Source organism: Macaca mulatta, chromosome 13 (genome assembly GCF_049350105.2).
Source record: "Macaca mulatta isolate MMU2019108-1 chromosome 13, T2T-MMU8v2.0, whole genome shotgun sequence".
Lineage (NCBI taxonomy): Eukaryota > Metazoa > Chordata > Mammalia > Primates > Cercopithecidae > Macaca > Macaca mulatta.
In genome coordinates, this window is record NC_133418.1 from 87,965,542 (window position 1) to 87,977,536 (window position 11,995).

Here is an 11,995-nt window from a genome sequence, read left to right on the forward strand (position 1 = left end):
AACAAGTATGATCAAAAGCAAAGTTACTTTTCTGAACATTTTCTCTTTTCCCTTTTCCTTTCTTTTCTTTTTTCTTTTAGAAACAGAGTCTTACACTGTTGCCCAGACTGGAATGCAATCATAGCTCACTACACTTGAACTCCACTCAGCCTTTTAGATACCTCAGATAGGTACTTTGTCTTGCCTGTTTTCTCACTGACTTTTGTGTGTTTTTTCTTTTTTTCTTTTTTTTTTTTAGACGGAGTCTCGCTGTGTCGTGCCCAGGCTGGAGTGCAGTGGTGTGATCTCGGCTCACTGCAACCTCCGCGTCCTGGGTTCAAGCGATTCTCCTGCCTCAGCCTTCTGAGTAGCTGAGATTACAGGCACCCGCCACCACGCCTGGCTAATTTTTTGTATTTTTAGTAGAGACGGGGGCTTCACATGTTGGTCAGGCTGGTCTCGAACTCCTGACCTCAGGTGATCTGCCCACCTTGACCTCCCAAAGTACTGGGATTATAGGCATGAGCCACCGCACCCAGATTCTTTTCCTTTTTCGTTTTTGTTTGTTTGTTTGTTTTGAAGCAGGTCTCACTGTTGCCCAGGCTGGAGTGCAGTGGCACGTGACCACGGCTCACTGCAGCCTTAATCTCCCAGGCTTGAACAGTCCTCCCACCTTAGCCTGCCAAAGTGCTGGGATCACAGGCATGAGCCACCACACTTGTCCCTGGTTGTTTTTTCATTTCAGGTTTGCATTGCCAAAATTATTCTCCTTGGTTTTTGTTTTTGGTAACAACTTCATGGCGATCCAGTTCACATACCATACAACTCAATTCAGTTTGGACATGGTGGCTCACACTTGTAATCCCAACACTTTGGGAGGCTGAGGCCAGGAGTTTGAGAGCAGCCTGGGCAACACAGCAAGACCTCATCTCTACATTAAACAAAAAGAAAATTAGCCAGACGCAGTGGTGCACTCCTGTAGTGCCAGCTACTCAGGAGGCTGAGACAGGAGAACTGCTTGAGCCCAGAAGTTTGAGGCTGCAATAAGCTGTGATCATGCCACTGTACCCCAGCGAAGTGTACAGTTCAATGGTTTTTAGTGGTGCCACCATCACCACAATCAATTGTGAACATTACCCCAAAAAGAAACCTTGTATCCTTTATCCTCCTACAATCTCCCCATTTCTCCCCAACTTTGGCTAATACTAATCTGCTTTCTGTCTCTTTTAGATTTTCCTCTCATGGACATTTCATATAAATGGAACCACTTAATATGTGGTTTTTTGTGACTGGCTTCTTACTGTAATGTTTTCTGTTTGTTTGCTTGTTTTCGAGATGGGATCTTTCTCTGTTGACCAGGCTGGAGTGCAGTGGTGTAACCTCAGCTCACTGCAACCTCTACCTCCTGGGCTCAAGCAATCCTCCCACCTCAGCCTCCTGAGTAGCTGGGATTACAGGCGCACACCACCATGCCCTGCTAATTTTTTTTTTGTTGTTTTTTGTTGTTGTTGTTGTTGTTTTTGAGACGGAGTCTCGCTCTGTCACCCAGGCTGGAGTATAGTGGCGCTATCTCGGCTCACTGCAAGCTCCGCCTCCTGGGTTCACGCCATTCTCCTGCCTCAGCCTCCTGAGTAGCTGGGACTACAGGTGCCCGCCACCACGCCTGGCTGATTTTTTGTATTTTTAGTAAAGGCAGGGTTTCACCGTGTTAGCCAGAATGGTCTTGATCTCCCGACCTCGTGATCCGCCCGCCGCAGCTCCCAAAGTGCTGGGATTGCAGGCATGAGCCACCACGCCCGGCGCCCTGCTAATTTTGTATATTTTTGTTAGAGGCAGGGTTTCACCATGTTGCCCAGGCTTGTCTCAGACTCCTGAGCTCAAGTGATCCATCTGCCTTAGCCTTCCAAAGTTCTGGTATTACAGGCATGAACCACCAACCCACTGTAATGTTTGTTTGTTTGTTTGTTTGTTTTTGAGATGGAGTCTCACTCTGTCACCCAGGCTGGAGTGCAGTGGTGCAATCTCGGCTCACTGCAACCTCCGCCTCCCGGGTTCCAGCGATTCTCCTACCTCAGTCTCCCCAGTAGCTGGGGTTACAGGCGCACGCCACCGTGCCTGGCTAATTTTTTGTTTCACCATGTTGGCGAGGCTGGTCTCGAACTCCTGAGCTCAGGTAATCCACCTGCCTCGGCCTCCCAAAGTGCTGGTAATACAGGCGTGAGCAACCTCGCCTGGCCCACTGTAATGTTTTTGAAGGTTCATCCATGTCGTAGCATGAATCTGTATTTCATTCCTTTTTATGGCTGAATAATATTCCATTGTATATATACCACATTTTGTGAATCTATTCATCAGTTGAAAGACATTTGGATTTTTCCACCTTTTTCTTGCCTGTTAGGAATAATGATGCTATGAGCAATTATGTACAAGTTTTGGGGTGGACATATGTTTTAATATCATTTGAGTATACCTAGGAGTGAAATTGCTGGTTCAAATAAGTCTTTTTCCTTTTTTTTTCCTTAAATATGGACTTTCTGACTCATGTTTAACTTTCTAAGAAACCACCAGACTGTTTCTAATCTCCTTATTTTTTTGCACACATGCATGTACACACGTAACCCCTTTTCCCTCATCTATTTATAAAGTATGTTTATTTCTGCCTTGGCTATTTTTTGCTGTTCTTGGCTTCTCCCATCATTTCCCACTTTAGGGTAGACTGCATCATGCATTAGCAATGATCCTCTCCCTCCTGTCTCCCTTCCTCTCTCTGTCAGTACATCTTTATGCTTTCTCTAGACCCTTCTTTTTTTTTTTTTTTGAGGCGGAGTTTCACTCTTGTTGCCCAGGCTGGAGTGCAATGGCACGATCTCGGCTCACCTCAACCTCTGCCTTCTGGGTTCAAGCGATTCTCCTGCCTCAGGATCCTGAGTAACTGGGATTACAGGCATGTGCCACTGTGACCGGCTAATTTTGTATTTTTAGTAGAGACGAGGTTTCTCCATGTTGGTCAGGCTGGTCTCGAACTCCTGAACTCAGGTGATCCACCTGCCTCGGCCTGTAATCTGGAATTACAGGCGTGAGCCCCCATGCCTGGTCTTCCCTAGACCCTTTTAAGTCACTGACAACTTCTAGTTTTCTGTGATCATATCTGTAAAGGGAAGATCTGTTTGAAGATTAATAATAATTTGTTTTTCTGCCCAATCCATGAGATTTTTCTCAACCTAAACGATCTTATTTATTTGATTATGAACATCCAGTATCATGAAGCTAAAAGGAGAAGCATCATTATAGCCAGTAATTCTTTCTGAAGCATAATCTGAGCAGTTTTCATAGTTGAAGAAATAAAGTATCCTCTGTTTGCTTTCCAAGTTCTTATTAATCAATATTATACATTTGAATAATTAATATTATTTTTGAGACAGGGTCTTGCTCTGTCATAAGGGCTAGATTGCAGTGTTGTCATCGTAGTTCACTAGAGTCACAAACTCCTGGGCTCTAGCGATCCTCCCTCCTCAGCTTCCCAAAGTGGTGGGATTACAGGCATGAGCCACTGTTTTTTTTTGTTTTTTTTGTTTTTTTTGTTTTTTTTGAGGAAGAGTCTCACTCTGTCACCCAGGCTGGAGTGCCGTGGCTTGATCTCAGCTCACTGCAACCTCCGTCTCTTGGGTTCGAGCGATTCTCCTGCCTCAGCCTCCCAAGTAGCTGGGATTATAGGCGCCTGCCACAATGCCTGGCTAATTTTTGTATTTTTAGTAGAGATGGGGTTTTGCCATGTTGGCCAGGCTGACCTCAAACTCCTGACCTCAGGTGATCTGCCGGCCTCAGCCTCCCAAAGTGCTGAGATGACAGGCATGAGCCACCACACCCAGGCCTGAGTTCTTAGAGAAAACTCAGCCCTGATGAGGTCAAGTATCCCTGTTTTAAATAGGTTCTGTCATCAACTAGGAATAGAAGTTTAGACAACCTAACCCTTTGGGGCTTCAGTTTTATGACAGAATTTAGTAGATATCCTCTCTCTGATCTTTTACACATTAAAAAAAAAAAAAGTACATATAGCTGAATATTTGTCCTGCTTATTTTTATCAAGCGAATCTTTGGCCAATCCTTTAATACTGGTACATAACATTATTTAGTCTGACAAGCAGTCTTTACATGTGTGTAGAACTATCACAGTATGACAGTGTAAAACACAGTAAACAAGGCTGGGCATGGTGGCTGGTGCCTGTAATCCCAGCTCTTTGGAAGGCTGAGATGGGAGGATTGCTTGAGGCCAGGACTTTGAGACCAGCCTGTGGAACATAGCAAGAGCTTGGGAGACTGACACAGGAGAGTTCAAGTTTACAGTGAGCTACTGCACTCATCACACTACTGCACTCCAGTCTGGGTGACAGAAAGGGACCCTGACTCAAAACAGCAACAACAAAAAACCCACTAAACAGAATCCAGATATAGAAGTTAAAATATTACAGATTGATATTGTCAGTAAGAATGACCATTTCTGTTGTGTTCCAAGCACTGTACTAGACACTTCATACCCATTATTTATTTCAATTTAAACAATGTTGAATGATGGATATAATTATCCCAATATTGAAGACATTCAATTATACAAATTATTAGCCCTACATTTTCTTTTTTTCCTCTGGTTTATTTTCGATATTAGAATTCTTAAATCTCAGTTGGAATTTTTAGGTTAATGTCAGACATGGCTAGAGTAGAACTATAAATAAATTTCTTGCCTCAGTGCTTTCCATTAGATGGATTATTTTTTATACCTGATTTAATAATTACAAACTCATTTCTAGTTCTCTCATATCTAAAAGCTAATGAAAGTATGGGCTTCACAGAATTTTATTAAGAATTTCACATCTTAATTAATTTTTTATTTGTTATATTTTTTTGAAACAGGGTCTCCATCGCCCAGCCTGGAGTGCAGTGGCATGGTCACAGCTCACTGAGCCTCAGCTTCCTGAGCTCATGTGATCCTCACACCTCAGCTTCCCAAAGTGCTGGGATTACTGGCGTGAGCCACAGCGCCCAGCCTGCCTCAGCTTCACAAGTAGCTGGGACTGCAGGCACATGCTACCATGCCTGGCTAAATTTTTTTGTATTTTTTTTATTTGTTTTTTGTAGAGACAGAGTTTCGCATGTTGCACAGGCGAGTCTCGAACTCCTGAACTCAAACAATCCGTTTGCTTCGGCCTTCCAAAGTGCTGGGATTACAGGCATCAGACACAGACCCTGTTCCCTTAATCATAATTTAGAAAAATTATACTGATCTAAGTTTTGTTTTGTTTTGTTTTTTTGAGACAGTCTTGCCCTGTCGCTCAGGCCGGAGTGCAGTGGCGTGATCTCGGCTCACCACAACCTTTACCTCCCAAGTAGCTGGGACTACAGGCATGTGCCACCATGAGCAGCTAATTTTTGTATTTTTAGTAGAGATGGGGTTTTGCCATGTTGGCTGGGCTGGTCTCGAACTCCTGACTTCAAGTAATCCACCCACCTCGGCCTTCCAAAGTGCTGCAATTACAGGCATGAGCCACTGCCAGTAGTAATCATTTTTTGATGGCTACTTAATAATGGATGTACCATTATTGACTTAGTCATTACCCTAATCTTAGGTAATTTACTTCCAGTTTATGTATGTATATATAAACTGGAAACTATACTTCCATATTTCCAGTATTATATATATACACACACACACATATGTATATACAAAGTGTGTATATATACAAAGTGTATATATATATAAAGTGTGTATATATTACATATATATATATATATTTTTTTTTTTTTTTTTTTTTCCTTTTTTGACACAGGGTCTTGTTTTGTTGCCCAGGTGGGAGTACAGTGCCATGATGATGGCTCACTGCAGCCTCAACTTCCCAGGCTTAAGTGATCCTCCTGGCTCAGCTTCCCAAGTAGCAGAGACTACAGGGGCATGCCACCACACCTGGCTAATTTTTGTGTTTTTAGTAGAGTCAGGGTCTTGCCATGTTGTCTAGGCTGGTTTCAAACTCCTGGGCTCAAGTGATCCTCCTGCCTTGGCCTCCCAGAGTTCTGGAATTACAGGAGTGAGCCATTGGACTGGGTCAAGTTTTTATATTTTTATAAATAATATTGCATTTGGGGCCGGGCACAGTGGCTCACACCTGTAATCTCAGCACTTTGGGAGGCCGAGGCAGGCAGATCACGAGGTCAGGAGATCGAGACCATCTGGCTAACACAGTGAAACCCCATCTCTACTAAAAATACAAAAAAAAATTAGCTGAGCGTGGTGGTGGGCACCTGTAGTCCCAGCTACTAGGGAGGCTGAGGCAGGAGAATGGTGTGAACCTGGGAGGCGGAGCTTGCAGTGAGCCAAGATCATGCCACTGTACTCCAGCCTGGGTGACAGGCGAGACTCCATCTCAAATAATAATAGTAATTATTATTATTATATTGCATTTGTGTTTTTGTGTTTTTAAAAATAGAACTTTGTGGCCAGGTGCGGTGGCTCACTCCTGTAATCCCAGCATTTTGGGAGGCTGAGACGGGCAGATCACCTGAGGTCGGGAGTTCGAGACCAGCCTGACCAACATGGAGAAACCCTGTCTCTACTAAAAATACAAAATTAGCCGGGTATGGTGGTGCACGCATGTAATCCCAGCTACTCGGGAGGCTGAAGCAGGAGGATCACTTGAACCCAAGAGACAGAGGTTGCAGTGAATCAAGATTGTGCCACCAAACTCCAACCTGGGTGACAGAGCAAGACTCACTCTCAAAACAAACCACCACCACCAACAAAAAAACAGTAATTGTTATTACTTTCATGTTGCTCTTTATGTGTCGGCCATATTGGAGTTCTTTCAACATATCAAATATACCGTGTACTTTTCTTCCTCGGGGTATTTGAATTTTGCCAAAAATGCTCCCCATCCCACCCTCATCTTCTAGCTTATTTATACTCTTCCTTTAGCATTTTAATCTGGCTACATTCTTATAAAAAAAAGTTGCAGCATTAATTTGGTTATTGCCATATACTAAAAACCATGTTATTTAATTTATCTTTTTCCACTACAATGAATTTTTATGTATCGGCTCCCTAAGCTTGAATACAATCAGTTTATCAGGAATAATGTTACGTATGAGTTCATGTGAAAGTGTATATAAGCTGGTTCCAACCACTCCCACTCTTGTTACTTCATGTCCTGCAGCTGAGGGGAAATCTGGGAAAGAAGATAACATAGATAATGATAGAATTTTCCATTACAGAGAACAACTGCAAGTACTATAATTAACACATATTGAACAACAGTAGCATATTGAGGGCCTGGAGAGTAGAGGGAGAGAGATATAGCACAAGCGAAATAGGTTAAATCCTGTTTTAGAAAATCTAAGGAAAACAGTGTTCAAAACGTAACAAAATGTATTGAATTTCTTCAACTTCATTCATTTCTCTTGTTTTTCTTGCACAGTGCCAGATTTCGTTCCACCTCCCCCTCGCCCATCATATTTGTAAAAAATATTGTACCACATTTGAATTTTTTTGAGGATCAACTTAATTTATGTCTAAGCACTACCAGGTGGGAGCTTGGGAAGGCAGTGCTGTTCCGAGCAATTCAAGCCTAAATGAAAATTGAGTGTCGTCTGCTGAGAAAGTGGCTATACCTGGAAATGAGTGCATCTCAGCTGCAGAGTTGACAGGAATAGCAAGCTCATAAAAAATGTTCTTTTTCTATACACCACACATACACACACAGTTATTTTTATGTAATGAAGTAGACGTTAATTGTTCGAAATTCAGTTTCTGGCTTAGAAATGAGGACACCTTAGTTACTAAAAGAAAACAATCTGTTGAATAGAGCTTACATTCATTGGAAAGTTTGAAAGAGAAAAGGAGTAGGGAAGGCAGTCATGGGATTGATGGGGAGAAAGGAAAAGAATGTCTTCAAAAACCAGTTTACCTTTGCTTAGAGAAATAGAATCTGAAGTTGATCACCATTAATATTCCAAGAGAAGTCTTGCTACAGCTTCAGAGCTGTATTATTATTTCAGTCTCCCGTGTGTTAGATATTTAGATTTGTCAAAGTAATCCTGATTTTAGATTTGAAGTATCTGTTTCTCTAAATATCAGTCACTACAAAATTAACTTTAACATTAAATTAAGTTTTATTTCATTAAACTTATTAAATTCAACAAAATGAAACATCAATTTAGAAATTAAAATTAGGCAACTCCCTAACTTCAGTCATACTATTACAAAAGAAAATAATAGTAACAATAATGATAACAACTGATAGAAGCTAATTTCTCATCCTATCACAAGACTGAATATAGATTTAATTCTTGGACTCCAAGAGAAATTTTAGATGCTACAGTTCCTTCATTTCTAACTTATTATTGGCTGTTACCCCAACGCAGCCATTACCAGACTTCAAATTTAGGGAGTAAGTCTGGCTGGAATCTGAGAAAGGTTGAAACAGAGACTGGACCCCTGAAGCACGGTAGGCAGAAAGGAGAGGTGAGAGAGATTAGGGAGTGAGCAGGTGGTAGAAGAGGTGGATAAACAATGGGTTATTGCATATTTCTATTCCCTAAAGTTCTTTTTTTTTTTTTTTTGAGACGGAGTCACGCTTAGTCGCCCAGGCTATAGTGCAGTGGCGCGATCTCGGCTCACTGCAAGCTCTGCCTCCCAGGTTCATGCCATTCTCCTGCCTCAGCCTCCTGAGCAGCTGGGACTACAGGCGCCTGCCCCCACGCCCAGCTAATTTTTTGCATTTTTAGTACGGACGGGGTTTCACCGTGTTAGCCAGGATGGTCTCGATCTTCTGACCTCGTGATCCGCCCACCTTGGCCTCCCAAAGTGCTGGGATTACAGGTGTGAGCCACCGCGCCAGGCCAATTCCCTAAAGTTCTCTTAATCCTTGGGGAGGCCTTTCTCCTGTCAATTAAGTAGTCCTTTTTTTTTTTTTCTTTCTTTCTGGCCAAAATTCTGAAAGAGCCATCAAGTTCAACTTAAAGATCTTTCTTTGAGCAGTTAGAGTCAGAGCCCCAAATAACTGGTCATTTTGAACAGTTTTAGAAAAATAGACTGGGCATGGTGGCTCACACCTGTAATCCCAGCACTTTGGGAGGCCTAGGTGGGCAGATCATTTGAGCTCAGGAGTTCAAGACCAGCGTGGCCAACATGGCAAAACTCTGTCTCCATGAGAAATATGAAAATTAGCCAGGCGTGGCAGTGCGCCTGTAGTCCTAGCTACTTGAGAGGCTGAGGCAGGAGAATCGCTTAAATCCATTAAGCAGAGGTTGCAGTGAGCTGAGACGGTGCCATTGCACTCCAGCCTGGGCAACAGAGTAAGACTCCATCTCAAATACAAGCAAACAAACAGAAAACATTACAGTAAGAAGCCAGTCACAAAAAAATACATATTAAGTGATTGGATTTATGTGAAATTTTTGTCCATCTCAAAAAAAAGAACCATTCATTTTAATGACAAATTTTATTTATTTATTTATTCATTCATTCATTTGCTTATTTATTGAGAATGTCTCTTGCCTTGTCACCAGGCTGGAGTGCAGTTGTGAGATCTCAGCTCACTGTAATCTTGCCTCCTAGGTTCAAGTGATTCTCCTGCCTCAGCCTCCAGAGTAGCTGGGATTACAGGCACCCACCACTAGGCCAAGCTAATTTTTATATTTTTAGTAGAGAACAGGGTTTCACCATGTTGGCGAGGCTGGTCTTGAACTCCTGACCTCAAGTGATACGCCTGCCTCTACCCCTCAAAGTGCTGAGCTTATAGGCGAGAGCCACTGTGCCTGGTCTGACACATTTTTCAGAAGAACAGGTGAATTATTTGTCATTTTATAGATCTATAATCCTCATCCCACAAAGCATACACATATAAACTGAAAAATAGTAAACACTCAGCAGGGCAAGGTGGCTCACACCTGTAATCCGGGCATTTTGGGAGGCCGAGGCAGGCAGACAGGTCAGGAGATAGAGACCATCCTGGCCAACATGGTGAAACCCTGTCCCTACTAAAATACAAAAAATTAGCTGGGTGTGGTGGTGTGCACCTGTAGTCCCAGCTACTGGGGAGGCTGAGGCAGGAGAATCGCTTGAACCCGGGAGGCGGAGATCGCAGTGAGCCGAGATGGCGCCACTGCACTCCAGCCTGGTGACAGAGGGAGGCTCTGTCTTTAAAAAAAAAAAAAAAAAAAAAGGCTGGGCGTGCGCAGTGGCTCACACCTGTAATCCCAACACTTTTGGAGGTGAGGTGGGAGGATCATGAAGTCAAGAGATTGAAACCATCCTGGTCAACATGGTGAAACTCCGTCTCTACTAAAAATACAAAAAATTAGCTGGGCGTGGTGGCCCATGCCTGTAATCCCAGCTACTTGGGAGGCAGAGGCAGGAGAATCACTTGAACCCGGGAGGTGGAGGTTGCAGTGAGCCGAGATCGCGCCACTGCACTCCAGCTTGGCGATAAAGCGAGACTCCGTCTCAAAAAATAAAAATAAAATAAAATAAATACTCCTATTATCTAAACAACCTTTCAACATTTCACAATTTTCACTGTAAACTCATTGTAGTGATATATGAAATCAATATTTTGACAATTGCTCCGTGTACTGGGAAAGGAACCCTTATTTTCTGTCATTTTGGCTTTATTAATTATAAAATGATCACAACACGTTGAGATCTGAGGCTTAATGATTAGGCATAGGCGTTAGTTTTTTTGGGGGGGGTTGTTTTTGTTTTCCTTTTTTTTTTTTTTTTCCGAAAACGGAGTTTGGCTGTTGTTGCTCAGGCTGGAGTGCAATGGCACGATCTTGGCTCCCCGCAACCTCCGCCTCCCAGTTTCAAGACATTCACCTGCTTCAGCCTCCTCAGTGGCTGGGACTACAGGCGCGCACCACCATGGCCGGCTAATTTTTGTGTATTTTTGGTAGAGATGGGGTTTCACCATGTTGGCCAGGCTGGTCTCAAACTCCTGACCTCAGGTAATCCACCCACCTCTGCCTCCCTAAGTGCTGGGATCAAAGGCGTGAGCCACCGCCATCTGGGCTGTTTTTTTTTTCTTTCTTTCTTTCTTTTTTTTTTAAGGCGGAATCTCCCTCTGTCGCCCAGTCTGGAGTGCAGTGGCAGAATCTTGGCTCACTGCAACCTCCTCCTCCCGGGTTCAAGTGATTCTCCTGCCTCAGCCTCCCAAGTAGCTGGGATTACAGGCGCCTGCCACCATGCCCAGCTAGTTTTTTGTATTTTTAGTAGACACGGAATTTCACCATGTTGGCCAGTCTGGTCTCGTTATCCTGACCTCGTGATTCGCCCACGAATCACGGCCTTCCTAAGTGCTGGGATTACAGGCATGAGTCACCGAACCCGGCCCTTTTTTTGTTTTTTAAAGATTATTTTAACTAATTTAAAGTTCTGAATAGGGGAAAGGAGAGAACAATTATTGAGCCCGTAGATTTTAACAGGGACTGTTTCCTTCACATATTTTGTTTCAGTTACTCTTGTGAACTAATACACCGTATAGTAGGCACTATGAGAGGGGATTTACTTTTTTTCTCTCATTTAACTTTACAGCAAATTTATTTGGTGCCTATTGTTCCCATATTAAACAATGAGAGAATTGAGCTGGGATTATAGGCGCAAGCTATAATTTTTTTTTAAATTAGCCACGCCCGGCTGATTTATTTTTGCATTTTAGTAGAGACGGGGTTTCGCAGTGTTGCCCAGGCTGGTCTTGAACTCCTGAGCTAAGGCAATCCAATCCACCCGCTTCAGCCTTCCAAAGTGCTAGGATTATAGGCATGAGCACCGCGCCAGGCCCAGTTAAAAGTATGGTATTCATACTCCTATAGTTTTTTTTTTTGAATCAGTCTCGCTGTATTGCCTAGGCTGGAGTGCAGTGTCATGATCTCGGCTCACAGCAACTTCCGCCTCCCGGGTTCAAGCAATTATCATACCTCAGCCTCCCAAGTAGCTGGGACTACAGGCATGTGCCACCACACCTGGCTAATTTTT